The following is a 16,848-nucleotide window of genomic DNA, read 5'->3' on the forward strand; positions in this document are numbered from 1 at the left end:
CAGTTGAACCCAGCATGGAGCTCCCAAACTTGGCCAATGGTAACCTAGTTGTATTGTCATTGGCCTAGTAATCCAGAGGCCTAGGTTAATGTTCTGGTCACATGGGTTTAAAGTCTATCTCAGCAGGTGGCGAAATTTGAATTCAAATTTTAAAAGTTAACCTGGAATTAATAAACTGGCCTGATCGTAACCATAAAACCACTGTCGATGTTCATAAAAGTCCATCAGATTCACTAATGTCCTTTAAGGAAAAAAGTCTGCCATCCTTATCTGGTCTGGACTACATACACACAGCAGTGTAGTTAATTCTGAACTGTGCTTTGAGCAGTTAGTAACAGACAAGAAAAATTTTGGTCTAGCCAGTGACACCAACATCCCAAGAATGAGTTAGGAAAAGTGAAACTTCACAGATGTCAACTCCCAAATCCTCTAAAATCCTAAATCTCTGTTCCTAGTATGAACCATTGAACAATGATATTCTTGTAGTGGCTGGAAGAACCTAAACCAAGATAAATTGAGTTGTGCCCAAAGTGCAGGTCAATTTCTATGTCACTGCTGAGAACGAAGGAAGAACTTTATGGATTATGGACTCATAAATCACATCTCTGCAGTCATGTGAGAGAAAAGAGATTTTAAAAAGACATGAAGCAAATATTTTTACACAGTGTGGGTCAAACTTCCTCAGAAAGTGGTGAATGCGGGTATAATTACAATGTTTAAAAGACATTTGGATAGATACATGAATATGAAAGGTTTGAAGGGATGTGGACCAAGAGCAGGCATGTGGGACTAGTTCAGTTGGAGATTGTGTTCATCATTCGGCAGTATCCAACTGATGGGCATCCAGTTCACAAAATACTCTGATTTTGATCTTACTTTGTTGGGAAGTAACAATCCCAAACTTGTTTTTTTCTTAAATAGGGGCATAAATCACTTTTAAATATCCCCTTCGTTTGCATATTTTAGTTCGGTTCAGATTCAGGGAACATTGATAGATGATCATACCCTGACAATTTACTCTTGCTTTCAGCCGCTCATCGTAAAACTAATTCAGATTATAAACTCTGACAAAAAATGTTTTTTCTTAGTTTCCAATCATTATCTGTGGGCGGCACGGTGGCAAAGTGGTTAGCACTGCTGCCTCACAGTGCCTGAGACCCGGGTTCAATTCCCGACTCAGGCGACTGACTGTGTGGAGTTTGCACGTTCTCCCTGTGTCTGCTTGGGTTTCCTCCCACAGTCACAAAGATGTGCGGGTCAGGTGAATTGGCCATGCTAAATTGCCCGTAGTGTTAGGTAAGGGGTAAATGTAGGGGTATGGGTAGGTTGCGCTTCGGCCTTTCGGTGTGGACTTGTTGGACCGAAGGACCTGTTTCCACACTGTAAGTAATCTAATCTAATCTTTTGGCACCTATTCTCTGCTACTCCTCTGTTAATTCACTCTTTTGCTAATTGTTGATGTACAAAACTAAATATCAATCTTGTACTTAATATTAGATTGATTAGCAGATGACAACATTACAAAAATCTATCTTTCTCTGCCCTAGACCAAAGTCTCTCTCTTTATATTTGCTCAAGATAATTACTCAATGCCCTCCACCTATACCAATAAAAGAAACTGCTAGAAGGGCACTGCTTGTCACTGGCCACTTGGGTGTTTCCTTTCTTCCTGATAGCAGAAAATGAATAAAGATTTATGCACCTTCTGTCTTTTGCTGTGTCTCACATCTGCACACACACAATATGGGTGCTGGGGAAAATATAAGCATTACTGCAGTTGGGCGGTAGTGTGGGGGAAATAGAGAAAAAAAATACAACAGAGGAATCTCCTCAGTTTAGGGGATGACTCTGTAAATTAAAAGAAATTGCAGTAGAAACACAACAGGTCTGACCCAGTATCTTTGAAGAGAAAATAGAGTTAATGTTTCAAATCCAGTGACCATTCTTTATAACCTCACCCACATCTTCTTAAGCTCAATAATACAATTAACATGCTATTAACTATTGATTATTTTCTATTAAGTTATTTGGATAAAATTTGCAGGAAGGATAACTTATTAGATGTCTACAAGGCAGTCAGACTCAGTGAGGTCTTGTAATGTGGACCTTAAGAGGGATCTATACTTTAGCAGATATATACAAGGTGACTGTTAGGGTGGGTGGGTTTGTAGTGAATATTGGTGACCAGCCCAGTGGAGCATATAACAAAAGAAAATTATTGCAGGATGCTGATATGGCCTACCCTAAACCTGCCACTAGTTTGAGATTTTAATAAAATAAGAGCCACGGACTTAAAAGTATGGGACAAAAACAGATTTTACAATCAGATTCAGTATTTTTATGTCATACAAGATAAGGCAAATGAATGTAGTTGAAATGATGGCAAAATGGATTAGACCTGATTGGGAGAAGCAGGTACATTACTGAGTATAAGAGATGTGGAGTATGGGAGTGGAATTTCTGAATGATGAGTTCAAAGATGTTTGTGAAAATATAAGTATTATGGTGATAAGTACCACAGCTGGAAGTTTCAGCAATGGACTGTAAAATAAATTACATGCATTGATGTAATGTTCCATCTGATCTGAGCTGATCAACCAAACTGCAAGTTGATGATGACCCTGGCATAAGCAATTCATGCAAAGAATTCACTTCAAATGTTGGGAGCCATGTGCAGATCTTATCAATTGAGAGTATCCTATAATACCTCCTAATATGCCCCAAAAGAGCTTATAATTGATCTAATTTTTCACTGCACATTTTTAATGCTCTACAAGCAGGGAAAAGTGCATTCATCCAAGCAGAGGTCAGAGAAAATTTGGAAAGCACTGCAGCATTGCATAGAATACTTGAGATCCCCCATAATTTAGTATATTATAATACAGCAAGCTACGAAGCGTGCTGAGCGGATAAGGTGATAGTGTGTGATGGGAAGAGTGTTTCTCCGGCATGGTAGGCAAACTGTTAAGACTCTTTCATCTCAGTTAATTAGGATTGCCTGCAACTTTTGTAATCTATGGAATTAATGCCGTTGACAAGGTATCCTCATGTTGAAGAATCAGAAGGAACAGAAGTCATTCAGATCAGGTTAGATGACAATAAGCAGAATGGTAATGAAGGACTATTGTATCCAATGAAGTTCAACAGCCTAGAAAACTTGCATTAGCGAAACAATTACCAGAAGGTTCCAGTGAATGAAGAGATGTACCTATTGTAGGAAGCGATGAGAATGTCCAACATGGTGGACAAGCTGTCAGATCTATGGACTAGCAAGGTGACATGTATTAGTGGAAATCAAGAAAAGGCAGTGATATTTTTGTCGTAGATCTCTGAATGATTTTTGTGCTTGGAAATGATCAAATACTGGCAACAGAACACCTGATCATTAAAGAGTAGGATCCTGTAACAGAAGTCCAGAAAGACAGAGGAGGGAAAGTTATGGGTGTAGCATGATTAATTTATGCAATAGAATAAAGGCTACAAAGCAATACTAGAATATAACTGTAAGTACAAACTGCAGTGATTGTAACAAGGTCAGCCAGATGGGCCTCACAGGACATGAGTTCCCTGACTAGGGCTGTTAATCTGGTCCAATCAGGGTACCTTGGCTGACTGATATAAACAGGAGTGTCAGACATTCTCACACTCTGGGAGCTGGCTCTGAGGGAGCCAGGTCAGTGTCAAACATTCTCCAAAAGCAAATAAAGGGTGATCTGGTGATGGGATACCGGCCTCTGTAGAGTTATTTCAGAAACCTTTTCTGACCAGGAGGTCAAGATGCCTTCCAACAAATTAAAAGATAATTAATAGAATAGAAGCATTGGATACAACCAAAAGAACTGCCGATGCTATAAATCAGAGACAAAAACAGAAGTCGCTGGAAAAGCTCAACAGGCCTAGCAGCATCAGTGAAGAGAAATCAAAGGATAATGTCCTAGGCCCAACCATATTCAGCTGCTTCATCAGTGATCTTCCGTCCAGCATAAGGTCAGAAGTGGAGATGTTTAGTGATAACTGCACAATGTTTAGCACCATTCTCAGCTCCTCAGATACTAAAGCAGCAAATGTTCAAATGCAGAAAAACCTGGATAATATTCAAGCTTGGGATGAAAAGCGCCAAGTAACATTCATGCCATCCAAAAGCTAGGCAATGACCATCTCTAACTAGGGACAATCTAGCCATTGACTTTTGATATTCAATGGTACTACCATCATTGAATTCCCTACTATCAATGTACTGATGGCTAAAATTGATGAGGAACTGAACTTAGCTAGTCATATAAATACTATGGCTATAAGCAGTAGGTCAGAGGCTAGGAATAGTGCAGCAAGTAAATCACCTCCTGACTCCCCAAAGTCTACCTACCATCTACAAGCCTCAAATCAGCAGTGTGATGGAATACTGCCAACTTGCTCTGAAGCACTCAAGAAGCTTGACACCATTCAACAGAAAGCAGTCTGCTGATTGACACCACAACCACTAATATCCATTCCTTCCACCATGGATATTAGTAGCAGCACAGTACAAGATGTGGTGCAGAATTTCACCAAAAGAACAAGGGCATCAGGTATATGGGAACATGGGTCCCTACACTCGCTTCTGGAACATCTGGATAACAAGGACACCTGCATCAGACTCACATTTATTGACTTTAGCTCTGCCTTCAACACCATAATTCCAACTAAACTCATCTCCAAAATCTGACACCTCAGACTCTGCTCTCCCCTCTACAACTGGATAATCAACTTCCTGACCCGCAGACTATAATTAGTAGGACTAGGTGATAACATCTCATTGGCAATAATCCTCAACACTGCTGCCTCTCAAGGCTGCATACTCAGCTTCTTACTATACTCTTTATGCACTCAAAACTGTGTGGCCAATTTCAGCTCAAACTCCATTTACAAATTTGCTGATAACATCACCATAGTGTACACCAAAGATAAAAGAGTGTACAGGAAATAAATAAACAGCTTAGTGGCATGGTGTAAAGACAACAACCATTCCCTTAATGTCAGCAAAATGAAGGAGCTGGTCATTGACTTCAGGGAGTGGAGTGGAGGACATGCTCCTGTCAGTATCAATGCTGCTGAGGTGGAGGTGGTCAAGAACTTCAAGTTCATCAGAGCAAATCTCACCAATCATCTACCTTTGTCCACCCACATCGACACAACAGTGAAGAAAACACACCAACACCTCGACTTTCCAGAAAGCTAAGGAAATTTGACATGTCCACAAAGATTCTTACTAATTTTTATAAGTGCACTATAGAAAGCATCCTATCCAGGTGCATCACAGCTTGGTACGGCAACTGCTCTGCCCAAGACCACAAGAAATTACAGAGTTGTGAACGCAGCCCAGTCCATCATGAAAACCAGCTTTCCTTTCATTGACTCTGTCTACACTTCCTGCTGCGTTGGGAAAGCAACCAATGTAATCAAGCATCCCTCCCACCCCTCTTTACTACCTTCTTCCATCAGGCAAAAGATACAAAATTTGGAAACACTTGCCAATACATTTAAGAATAGCTTCTTCCCTGTTATTATCAGACTTATGAATGGACTTCTCATACATTACAGTTGATCTTTCTCTGTAATAACCCAGCTTTGAAAGCTGTCTGCCATAAAGAATTTCACAGATTCACTACACCCAAGAGAAGAAAATTCCTCCTCATCGCTGTCTTAAATGGGTGGTCCCTTCCACTCAGACTATATCCTCTGGTCTTAGATTGTCCCACGAGGAGAAACAATCTCTCAGAATCCAACCTGTCAAACCCTTTAAGAATTTAATGTTTCAATAAGGTTGCCTCTCATTCTTTTAAACTCATATGAGTGCACGGTCAACTTACTCAATCTCTCCTCATAAGAAAATCCCTCTGTATCCTGGATCAATCTAGTGAACTTTCTCTGGACTGCCTTCAATGCTTGTCTATCTTTCACTGAGATAAGGGACTAAAGCTGTCACAATATTCTATGTGTGGTCTGACTAGTACTTTGTTTAGATTGAGCAAGACTTCTCTATTTTTACGTTCTATTCCCTCTGAAATAAAGGCCAACATTTCAACTTGCCTTCCCTGTTACCTGCTGAACTTAGGGGCTAGCTTGTTGCAACTTATGGTGGAAGACTCCCAGATCAATCTGTGCTGCTGCTTTCTGCAATCATTCTCCTTTCTTCCTGACAAAGTGCATAACCTCACAATTTTCCCATATTATACTCTATCTGCCAAATTTTTGCCCACTCATTTATCTTGTCTCTAATCCTTTACAGACTCTGTGTCACCTTACCATTTTCCTTTCCACCGATTTTTGTGTAATTGGCAAATTTGTTGGTAGTACCATCACTTCCATCATCCAAGTCATCATTTGGAGTTGCTGGTGTTGGACTGGGGTGTACAAAGTTAAAAATCACACAACACCAGGTTATAGTCCAACAGGTTGTGCTCAACCACCTGATGAAGGAGCAGCGCTCCAAAAGTTAGTGCTTGCAATTAAACCTGTTGGACTATAATCTGGTGCAGTGTGATTTTTAACTCTATCATCCAAGTTATTAATGTATTTTTTAAAGAATTGTGGCACTCACTAATTATAACTTGTAATCCTGAAAATGTCCCTTTACCCTAACTCTGTGTTCTATTAGTTAGCCAATCCTCTTTCCAGGAGGACATACTGCCTCCAACACCATGGGCTGTTATCCTATTAAGAAGCCTTATGTGTGGTATATAATAGAATGCCTTTTGCAAATCCATGTTATCTATCCTGCTTGTTGCTACCTCAAAGAATTCTAATAAATTTATAAGGCATGATTTCCCCTTCATTCTCCTACTCCTTGGATGCTGCCTGACTTGCTGCGCTTTTCCAACAACACATTTTCAGCTCTGATCTCCAGCATCTGCAGTCCTCACTTTCTCCTAGAAGATTTTAACCTTCTGCGAATCTTCTTGCAAAGATGCCTTCCTTGAAGAAGCTCTCTTCCTCCCTCTACAAGGATTTCAGTGAGTCCCTCTCTCACTGCACACCCCAGGTCATCTCCTCTGCCCAGAAGCTCTTCAGCTACGTTCTCAAACAGACGCGCTCTTCCTGACCTCTCCGCCCCCACCCCCACTCCGGCCTATCACCCTCACCCTAACCTCCTTCCACCTATTGCATTTCCAACGCCCCTCCCCCAAGTCCCTCCTCCCTACGTTTTATCTTAGCCTGCTTGGCACACTCTCCTCATTCCTGAAGAAGGGCTTATACCCGAAACGTCGATTCTCCTGCTCCTTGGATGCTGCCTGACCAGCTGCGCTTTTCCAGCAACACATTTTCAGTCCTGATCTCCAGCATCTGCAGCCCTCACTTTCCCCTTCATGAAGCCATGCTGACTCTCTACTTGATAATATTATTTTGTTTCTAAATGCTCTGTTATTACATCCTTCATAATAGTCTCTAACATTTTCCCAATGACATGTTAAGTTAATTGGTTTATCTTTTCTTTGTCTCCTTTTGTTTTCAAATGAGCATATTACTTTGACAGCTTACCAATCTTCTGGTACTTTTCTAATGTCTAAGGATTCCTGGAAAATTACTACCAGTGCAAATACTATCTCTGAGGCCATGTACATCAAAACCTGAGGGTGTAACCCATCTGGACCAGGGGACTCATCAAACTTTAGCCACACTAGTTTCTCTCCAATGATAGCTATTGTATTTATTTCCTCCCTGTCTTTTGCCCCTTATATTTAGTATTTTTTGAATGTTCTTAATGCTAACCACCATAAAGACTGACACAAAGTACTAATTTAATTCCTCTTCCACTTCCTGGTTCCTCGATGTTATTTCCACGGCCTATTCTAAAAAAAAATTCACTTTAATATCTCTCTTTTTCTATGTATTTAAAGAAGCTCTTGCTACTTTTTTTTTATGAGTTAATTTATCCTCAGTTTATCTGCTTTCTTTTACTTTTGGTTTTTTTTTATTTATAAAACTTTTTCAATCCATTGGCTTACAATTAATCTTTGCAATATTGTATATTTTTCCTTTCAATTTGATACTGTCTTTAAGTTATTTGGTTAACCATAGTTGGCTTATCCCCTTCCTAGGAACCTCCGTCCTCACCAGAATATATCATTTCTTAAATGCTTGCCATTTTTCATTAACTATGTTTTTTTGCTAAACAGTTTTTCCAATTTATTCCAACCAACGTTGTCCTCATTCATTTTTAATTGCCCTTATTTAAGTTTGGGGGTGCCGGTGCTGGACTGGAGTGGACAATGTTTGATCCAACAGGTTTATTTAGAAGTACAGGTTTTCTGAGCGTTGCTCCTTCATCATTAAGCTACCTAATGAAGGAGCAGTAGTCTGAAAGGTTGTACTTTCAAATAAACCTGTTGGGCTATAACCTGGTGTTGTGTGATTTTAACTTTATTTAAGTTTAGCTCAGTCATTTCCAACTCCAGTGTATCTTTCTCAGCTGAATGCTAAATTCTATCAGCTTATGATCACTGTTTCCGAGGGGATCATTTACTTTGACACTATTTATTAAATCTGCCTCATTACTCATTAACAGATCCAAAATAGCCTAATTCCTGGAGGAACATATTGTTCTTGGAAACTGACCCAAAATATATTCTATTGAGTATTTACTTGTGGCTATCTCTACCAATTTAGTTTTCCCAATCTACGTGTCGATTAAAATCCTCCATAATTAATGCACTACCTTTTTTACATCCTCTTATTATCTCATGATTTTTTTATGCTAGAGGGCTTATCAGTTGTGTTATTTCTTCTCTCTACCCTTATGGACTGTACATCATCTGGACCAAGATCATTTCTCACTACCATGCCTATTCTATCCCGTACTAACAAAGCTACCCACCATCCTTTCTTTGCTGACTGACCTTTGAAGGAAAAATCCCATCTTCTCGAAAACTTTGTTTGGATTTCTTAGGAGCCATTTTTCTGTAATGGCAATAAGATCAAACTCATTAGCTTCTACTTGTGCTGTTAATTAATTTAATTTATTCTGAATATTGCATGTATTTAAATTTGGCTTGTCTGCTGTTTTTTATTCCCTGTTTGAACCTACACCTTGTTTGTTTTTGTATATTTGTACACTTTATCACACCTGGTCCCACATTGGTGACATTCCCTAAATTGTTGCCATGCAGTACTGTCGTATCCTCTTGCTTTACAAATCTCCACTCTCCAGAACCCTGCCCCTCCTTTGTTTAGCTTAAAGCCCTCCCTTCAGCTTTCGTTATAATTTGGCAGGTCAGTAGAAGTCCTAGACAACATTAGTCTGGCAGCCTGTCATGGGAGAAGAAGCTCCCAGCCTGTGTATTATTGTTCAGCTAAGATGTAGGTATGTGTTCCCTTAGGGCTAAAAATCTAATTGGTGTTCAGTAAACATCAACTTGAGTTCATTCAAAAGGGAAATTGTTATTCGGACATGAGATCAAACCCTGGCTTTGATGGTGGGAAGGTGCAGACACGCTGGCTCCAGTATGTTGTGACTCCTGCTTAATTTCTCTGTAGATTCCAAATAACTGCCCTTGTTTATTTGTGTCTTGGTCAAAGGAAAACCAGAAATTTGCATTTGTCTGTAACACTTGAAGTGTGACGGACATCTGGAACGCAATGGACTAGAAGTAGGTGAATACACAGATTCTACAACTAAATGGATGGTAACACTTCTCAAGGTCAACTATTGCTGCACATTAATTCTATAAGATTAATTACCACCTCTCTCTACAATCTTTCAACAAATAGTAAGGTAATGTAATGATAATTGCAGTGTCATAGAATGCACTCACAATAGAGATTTTACTACAATGCGTTCCAGGCTAGTTAATGTTCAGATGATGATTCCCTTACCGTCAAAAAATTTAATGCCTTATAAAAAGTCAAATGTGTCATTGTGAAATCTCATACTGTATTTAGCTTGGAAAGAAACCTCAGCATGAATCACGCAAAACTGCTAACTAATTCTCTTGCAACTCAATAAAATCTTCCTGCACCATCCCTGGGGTATGCAAAGGGAAGGTTTAACGTCTGGAATCTGTCTTTCATATGTTATTATTAAAAGAGTCAGACAGTTCCCTCTGACATGGCAAATCAGGAAATTCAAAAATTCTTACTTTTAACAAAGGGAATCTGAAGAACTGTGTGCCTTTGAATTCAATAAAAGCTGATGAAGCGCTTTTCCTGTTATACACAAGAAACACAGTTCCACATGGCTCTTAAAGTCGAAAAGGAAAGTGCAGGAAGCAGCAACAGAAGGACTGCACTTTGATGATTTATGACACAATAACATTACAATGGGATAAAGGATCAAGTATAGTATGCAAAGGCAATATGATAGTCAAATGGTGCACAGAATAGCGTTCAACTTCAACTATTTAAAAGCTGCACCTTGTAGTTGTATACTACTACCACAATTTATACTGCCCATGCTCCTCTCAAATTCATAACTTTGTGAGAGGATAGGTATTCTTTTTTATTGGGGGGGGGGGGCTCTTCCTGTTTCTCCTATATTGTGTCAAAAGCCTGCCTCCTGAAATAGTTCTTTTTAGAGCTTGTCTCTAGGCCGTACAGATTACAGACAGGAGGTGGAAGACCTGGAAAAACGGAGCACTGAGAACAACCAGCAAAACCAAGGAACTCTTTATTGACTTTCAGCAAGGCGTTACTCATGCTCCCCTACACATTAACAACACAGAGGTGGAATGAGTGGAGAGTGTTTAGCTCCTGGGAGTGGTCATCCACAAGAAGCTTTCTTGAACTCTTCATGTGGATGCACTGGTTACAAAAGCCCAGCAACATCTCTTCTTCCTCAGGCAGCTAAGGATATTTGGCATGACAGCAACTACACTTGCCAACTTTTATAGATGTCTAGATTAGAATGGTGTTGGAAAAGCACAACAGGACTTTTATAGGTGCGCCATCAAGAGCATTCTGTCAGGATGTATCACTACCTGGTATGGCAACTGTACTATTCAAGATCAGATACAATTATTGAGAGTGGTAAACTCGGCCCGGACAATCACAAAAGCCAACCTCCCATCTATAGAATCCATCTACCAAGGCCACTGTCAAGGAAAGACCACCAGTGTTTTCAAAGATCCATCCCATCTACAACCTCTACCATCGGGGAGAAGGTACAGAAACCTGAACACGCGCACCAGCCAGTTTCGAAACAGTTTCTACCCTATTGTTGTTCGAATACTGAATGGACTCACAAACTCTTAACATTTGCCTGCTCCTGTGTTTTTGTTTTTGCCGCTATTTACCTATTATTTACTTACTTATGCTATTTAACTGTGTGATCTGCCTGTATGGCTTGCAAGACAAAGCTTTTCACTGTGTCTCATTACACGTGACAATAAATTCAATTCATTCATTCATTATGAATTTTTCAACTTTTATTTCATCTTTCTAGATCTTATTGTTTGGCTGTTTTTGTTGGATGTTTAAAAGGAAGTACAGCTTACGATTTTCTCGAAATTATTTGAAAAATAACAGTATCAGAGAATGAAACTACACCATCCCTCCTCTGAATGAGGTTACCAATGTATAAACAATTTCATGTTGTGAGTGCATGAATAATTGGAACTGAATTGAGATTTAGCAAATAGCACCAGTCTCTAAAGGAGTTAGCTCATCAATCCAATCTGGATTTGATTGCAAGTTCCAGAAATCAATGGTCAATATTTAAATCACTGCACCACCTATTCCCCATTTAACACCTATAATGTTTAGCTTCACTGACCTATAAGTTAGCCTCTAGGCTTTTCTTATTTTCTTTCTCAGATCCTCCAATTAATGGTGCTGCATGTGAACAGAAAGCTCCCTAATTTTATGTACATTTGTCTCTGGGTCACTGCCAAGCTGATACCTTGACAATTGACGATGTATTTTTTAAACTGTCTTTTTAATCAACCTGATCTGATGTCTGTGACATCCTTCCATATCAGCTGAGACTTGAACCCAGACCTTCTAGCCCAGGAATAGACATGATGACCATTGCACCACAAAACCCAACAAGTTTCTTTAATCTCACCTTAGTGTTCCCTGCGTGAACTATGGTTTACAAGTGTTCCTAATCTTACTCTGGAATAAGTCAGAAGGGTAAAAATTGAAAACTGTTCTGACTTTGATCACCATTCATGACAGAAGTTATCTTGCCTGCATATCTTGCTGAGAAGACAGTACATAGATGCCCTTATATCAGCCTCCATATGTGCCATCTACCAGCACGAGTTGACCCTACATCTAGCGTGCCACCAGGTATTATGGTGTGCCATTTTCCTATCTTACTCACATTTTGTTAAACTGCTAGGTAATTCTAAGCTCACCACCTGGGCTATAGCCTGGCACACAATGTCAATCACCCATTGCAGAATCCTCCCATTTTTAGGCTCATATATGGGTTTAACATCAAGGTGGTTTTACAATGCTACTGCCCAGCCAGGGAGGTTGTAAATGATCCCTGCTGAATCTAATCCCCATAGCATCCAAAAGGCAAAAGTGTCAGCTCAAGTACTTAGCAGCTCATATATTAGTAAACAGTAAGGCAAACACACTGATCCCCTATAGCAATCCTGTTTCAAAGAAGGATTAGCAGTGCATCACATTCACCTTGAAATAAGTGCTTCCTATTTAAGAATCTGATAATAATAAACTCACCGACCCTAATGCCTGGTATCAGTAATTGTGCACAGGAGCCACTATCTTGTAGCAGCAATTTTCAGTGTGGAAAAGCAAGGCAGCAAATGCACTACTAAAGTTACAGCTTTGTAAATTACATTGACATAATAGATATGACAAGTACTTCCAGGTTAAAATTAACCATAGATATTTCCATTCTCTCAATTTGTTGTCCCCATTGGTCCTTCTTGTTATGCCTTTAGGAACTCCTCACCAAAATAATTTTAAAAGATTAAAAGATGGGAAAGATACTTTTTAAATTATATTTTCCACCATTGTTAAATACCTTGAAGTTTTTTTTTAAAGAGCAAGTTTCTTTCTTTAGCAAAAATGCTTTGAAACCAAAGCACAAATAAACACATGACCAAAATGTGACTAAACATTGAGTTCTCCTCATGAAATCTGGCATGTTATCTAATGTAATTCTCCATTGCTCACCTCATTATGGATGCTGAAAAATGTGTTGCTGGAAAAGCGCAGCAGGTCAGGCAGCATCCAAGGAGCAGGAGAATCGACGTTTCGGGCATAAGCCCTTCTTCAGGAATGAGGAGGTTGTGCCAAGCAGGCTAAGATAAAAGGTAGGGAGGAGGGACTTGGGGGATGGGTGATGGAGATGCGATAAGTGGAAGGAGGTTAAGGAGAGGGTGATAGGCCGGAGAGGGAGTGGGGGGGGGGAGAGGTCAGGAAGAAGATTGCAGGTCAAGAAGGCGGTGCTGAGTCCGAGGGTTGGGATTGAGATAAGGTGGGGAAGGGGAAATGAGGAAGCTGGAGAAATCTGCATTTATCTCTTGTAGTTGGAGGGTTCCTAGGCGGAAGGTGAGGCGCTCATCCTTCAGGCATCGTGTTGCCATGGTCTGGCAATGGAGGAGGCCAAGGACCTGCATGTCCTTGGCGGAGTGGGAGGGGGAGTTAAAGTGTTCAGCCACAGGGCGGTTGGGTTGGTTGGTGCGGGTGTCCCAGAGGTGTTCCCTGAAACGTTCCGCAAGTAGGCGGCCTGCCTCCCCAATGTAAAGGAGGCGACATTGTGTGCAGCAGATGCAGTAAATGATGTGTGTGGAGATGCAGGTGAATTTGTGATGGATATGGAAGGATCCCTTGGGGCCTTGGAGGGAAGTGAGGCGGGGAGATGTGGGCACAAGTTTTGCATTTCTTGTTGCAGAGGAAGGTGCCGGGAGTGGAGGTTGGGTTGGTGGGCGGTGTGGACCAGACGAGGGAGCCACGGAGGGAGTGGTCTTTCCGGAACACTGATAGGGGAGGGGAGGGAAATATATCCTTGGTGGTGGGGTCTGTTTGGAGGTGGCAGAAATGACGAAGGATTGGAGGTGGTGGAAATGGCACACCCTCCTCATTCCTGAAGAAGGGCTTATGCCCGAAACGTTGATTCTCCTGCTCCTTGGATGCTGCCTGACCTGCTGCACTTTTCCAGCAACACATTTTGCAGCTCTGATCTCCAGCATCTGCAGTCCTCACTTTCTCCTCATTATAGATGCACCACACTTCAATGGCACCAATTTCATGCTACTCTACACTCACCAGCTGAGGAAATACTCACTGCCACCAGAGAGTTCCACCCCCACTTAAAAACACATCTGTGTTAATCCAGAAGCATGCATGTGCATATTTCCAGATACCGCATCTTTAGAAATGGGGTTCAGCAGAGAAGAGTGAAGACTCAGGAGGAGGGAATAGGGATGCAGAGAGTCAATGGAAGGAGAGAGACTTGGGGGGTTGGTGACAGAATTGTGAAGGGAAGAGAATCGGGAGTTCAACCCCCAACACCCAGACCCTGGGTCACATCTATGGAAATGTTCAGGTGTATTCAAAGCGCTGCAGAGCTAGTGTCAGCAAACACAACCATCCATGGAGATCTTATCCCTGCTTGTAAAGCAAACTGGCAGCTGCATTACAAAGCAACGTGTTGGTGTGCTCCAATGTACAGCACTAAAGTGGAACAAGTCAGCGTTGTGCTATTATGATGTGGTGAAGGTGCTGTGTACCCATTTCCTACATAATTGGATGGGGCTCCATCTATGGAATATATCCTGAGGTGTTGCGAATCACTGGCTAAGATGGAAACCATAGCAATGAGTGTTAATTCATGCAAATAGGCCTCTCATCAGCAAGACGCTCATCTCATTATTGAAACATGTAGAGAATCAGATTATTTTCTCTCAACATCAAGAATCTCATTTCCCCAACTCGCCATATTTTCCCACTGACACACCATCGCCCACATTATTCAGGGGATGGGAAAATGCATCCCTCTTTTTGGGAGAGATCATACCCCAATTGCTTCCCTTTTCACAAAGGCTATCAATTCAGTCTTTACTCAAAAAGCTACTTTGTTTTGGTGTGAATATATTTATATTATTTGCCAAATTCAATTCCATTCCTTGATATCTTATCCCACAGGAGTATTAGAAGAGATGTGACAGAGGAAATCAGGCAGAATTCACCTTGTACTCCCCATTCTACCTACATAGCTATCTTACACCTAATTTTCTAATTTCCTTTATGCCTAATGTTACTGCTGTTTTGAGCAGGAAATCTGCAACCAGGCATCTGCCAGTGTTGTGCAACTGACCTCTAGTAGATTTCTGAGGGGAATATAGCATTGTTTCACTTAAAATGCTTGTTTCCAAATGTCATAAAATCCCTACAGTGTGGGAGCAGACCATTCAGCCCATCAAGTCCACGCTGATTCTCGAAAGAGCACCCACACAGACCCACCCCATAACCCTGCATTTCCCATGGCCAAACTACCTGACCTGCACACCTTTGGACAGTGGGAGAAAACCAGAGCTCTCAGACACGGGGAGAATATGCAAACTCCACACAGACAATCATAGAGTCATAGTCAAGTCCCACCTGCCAGCACCTGGCCCATATCCCTACAAACACTTCCTATTCATATACCAATCCAAATGCCTCTTAAATTGTACCAGTCTCCACCACTTCCTCTGGCAACTCATTCCATACCCGTGCCACTCTCTGTATGAAAAAGTTGCCCCTTAGGTCTCTTTTATAATCTTTTCCCTCTCACCCTAAACCTATGCCCTCTAGTTCTGGACTCCCCCACCCCAGGGAAAAGACTTTGCCTATTTACCCTATCCATGTTCCTCATAATTTTGTAAACCTCCATAAGGTCACCCATCAGCCTCTGACGCTCCAGGCAAAACAGCCCCAGTCTGTTCAACCTCTCCCTATAGCTCAAATCCTCCAATCCTGGCAACATCCTTGTAAATCTTTTATGAACACTTTCAAGTTTCACAACATCTTTCCGATAGGAAGGAGACCAGAATTGCACGCAATATTCCGACGGTGGCCTAACCAATCACCCAAGGCTGGAATTGTACCCAGGTCCTGAGTGCTGTGAGGCAGTAGTGCTAACCGCTGTGCAACCATGCCACATGGGGAGGTAAGGAATTGAGGGGGGAAACAGTTTCAGCATTGGGATTGGTAGTTTTGAGTGTGAAGAATCGAAACCATAAAGTCTTATCGAAATACTAACACTAGCATATAAATATGCAAGTGCGCTGCATTATAATCCAGTTCAATGTTTATTTTCTCACTTTTCAAACACAAATGTTTCTCACAGCATGCTCTCTTTGTTTCGCTTTTAAAGCAACATTATAGTATTGTCTTACATTTTGAAACAACTAGCATTAGTGAAAAAAATCCTTTTCTAAAAGAGGCACTTTTGGCTACAGGAGGTTTTGTTTCCATTGCTGTTTTCAGAAATTGGCTGCAGTCCCTTACATTTTCAAATCAAAGTTAGAAGTGACTGAGTTGGAAGAATTCAAAATTTTAAAACATGTTCTACTACGTTTGGCTTTCTCTTCCCAATAACGCATGTTGTTTCTTCCTGTCCTGAAGGCAGTGTCTCAGACTAAAAAAAATCAACAATGCTTTGGCAACTGACTATTCTTCATTCTGAGTCCAGATTGTCAGAAATAGCAGGATATTCAGCTCTGGGAAAATGGTGCTGATGCAATCTTATTTTTACCCCCAGATCTACCAAACATGAAAGTAGCGTCTGATGGACACTGTTGAATTCTTGGAAAATCTAAAGGGCCTACATTGCAATTTTGGCAAAAGCAATAATCTCATTAGAAAAATTAATTAAAAGATCTTTTACACAAACAAGTAACAAATGATTATATC

The sequence above is a fragment of the Hemiscyllium ocellatum genome, chromosome 10, assembly GCF_020745735.1.
Source record: "Hemiscyllium ocellatum isolate sHemOce1 chromosome 10, sHemOce1.pat.X.cur, whole genome shotgun sequence".
NCBI classification, from domain to species: Eukaryota; Metazoa; Chordata; class Chondrichthyes; order Orectolobiformes; family Hemiscylliidae; genus Hemiscyllium; species Hemiscyllium ocellatum.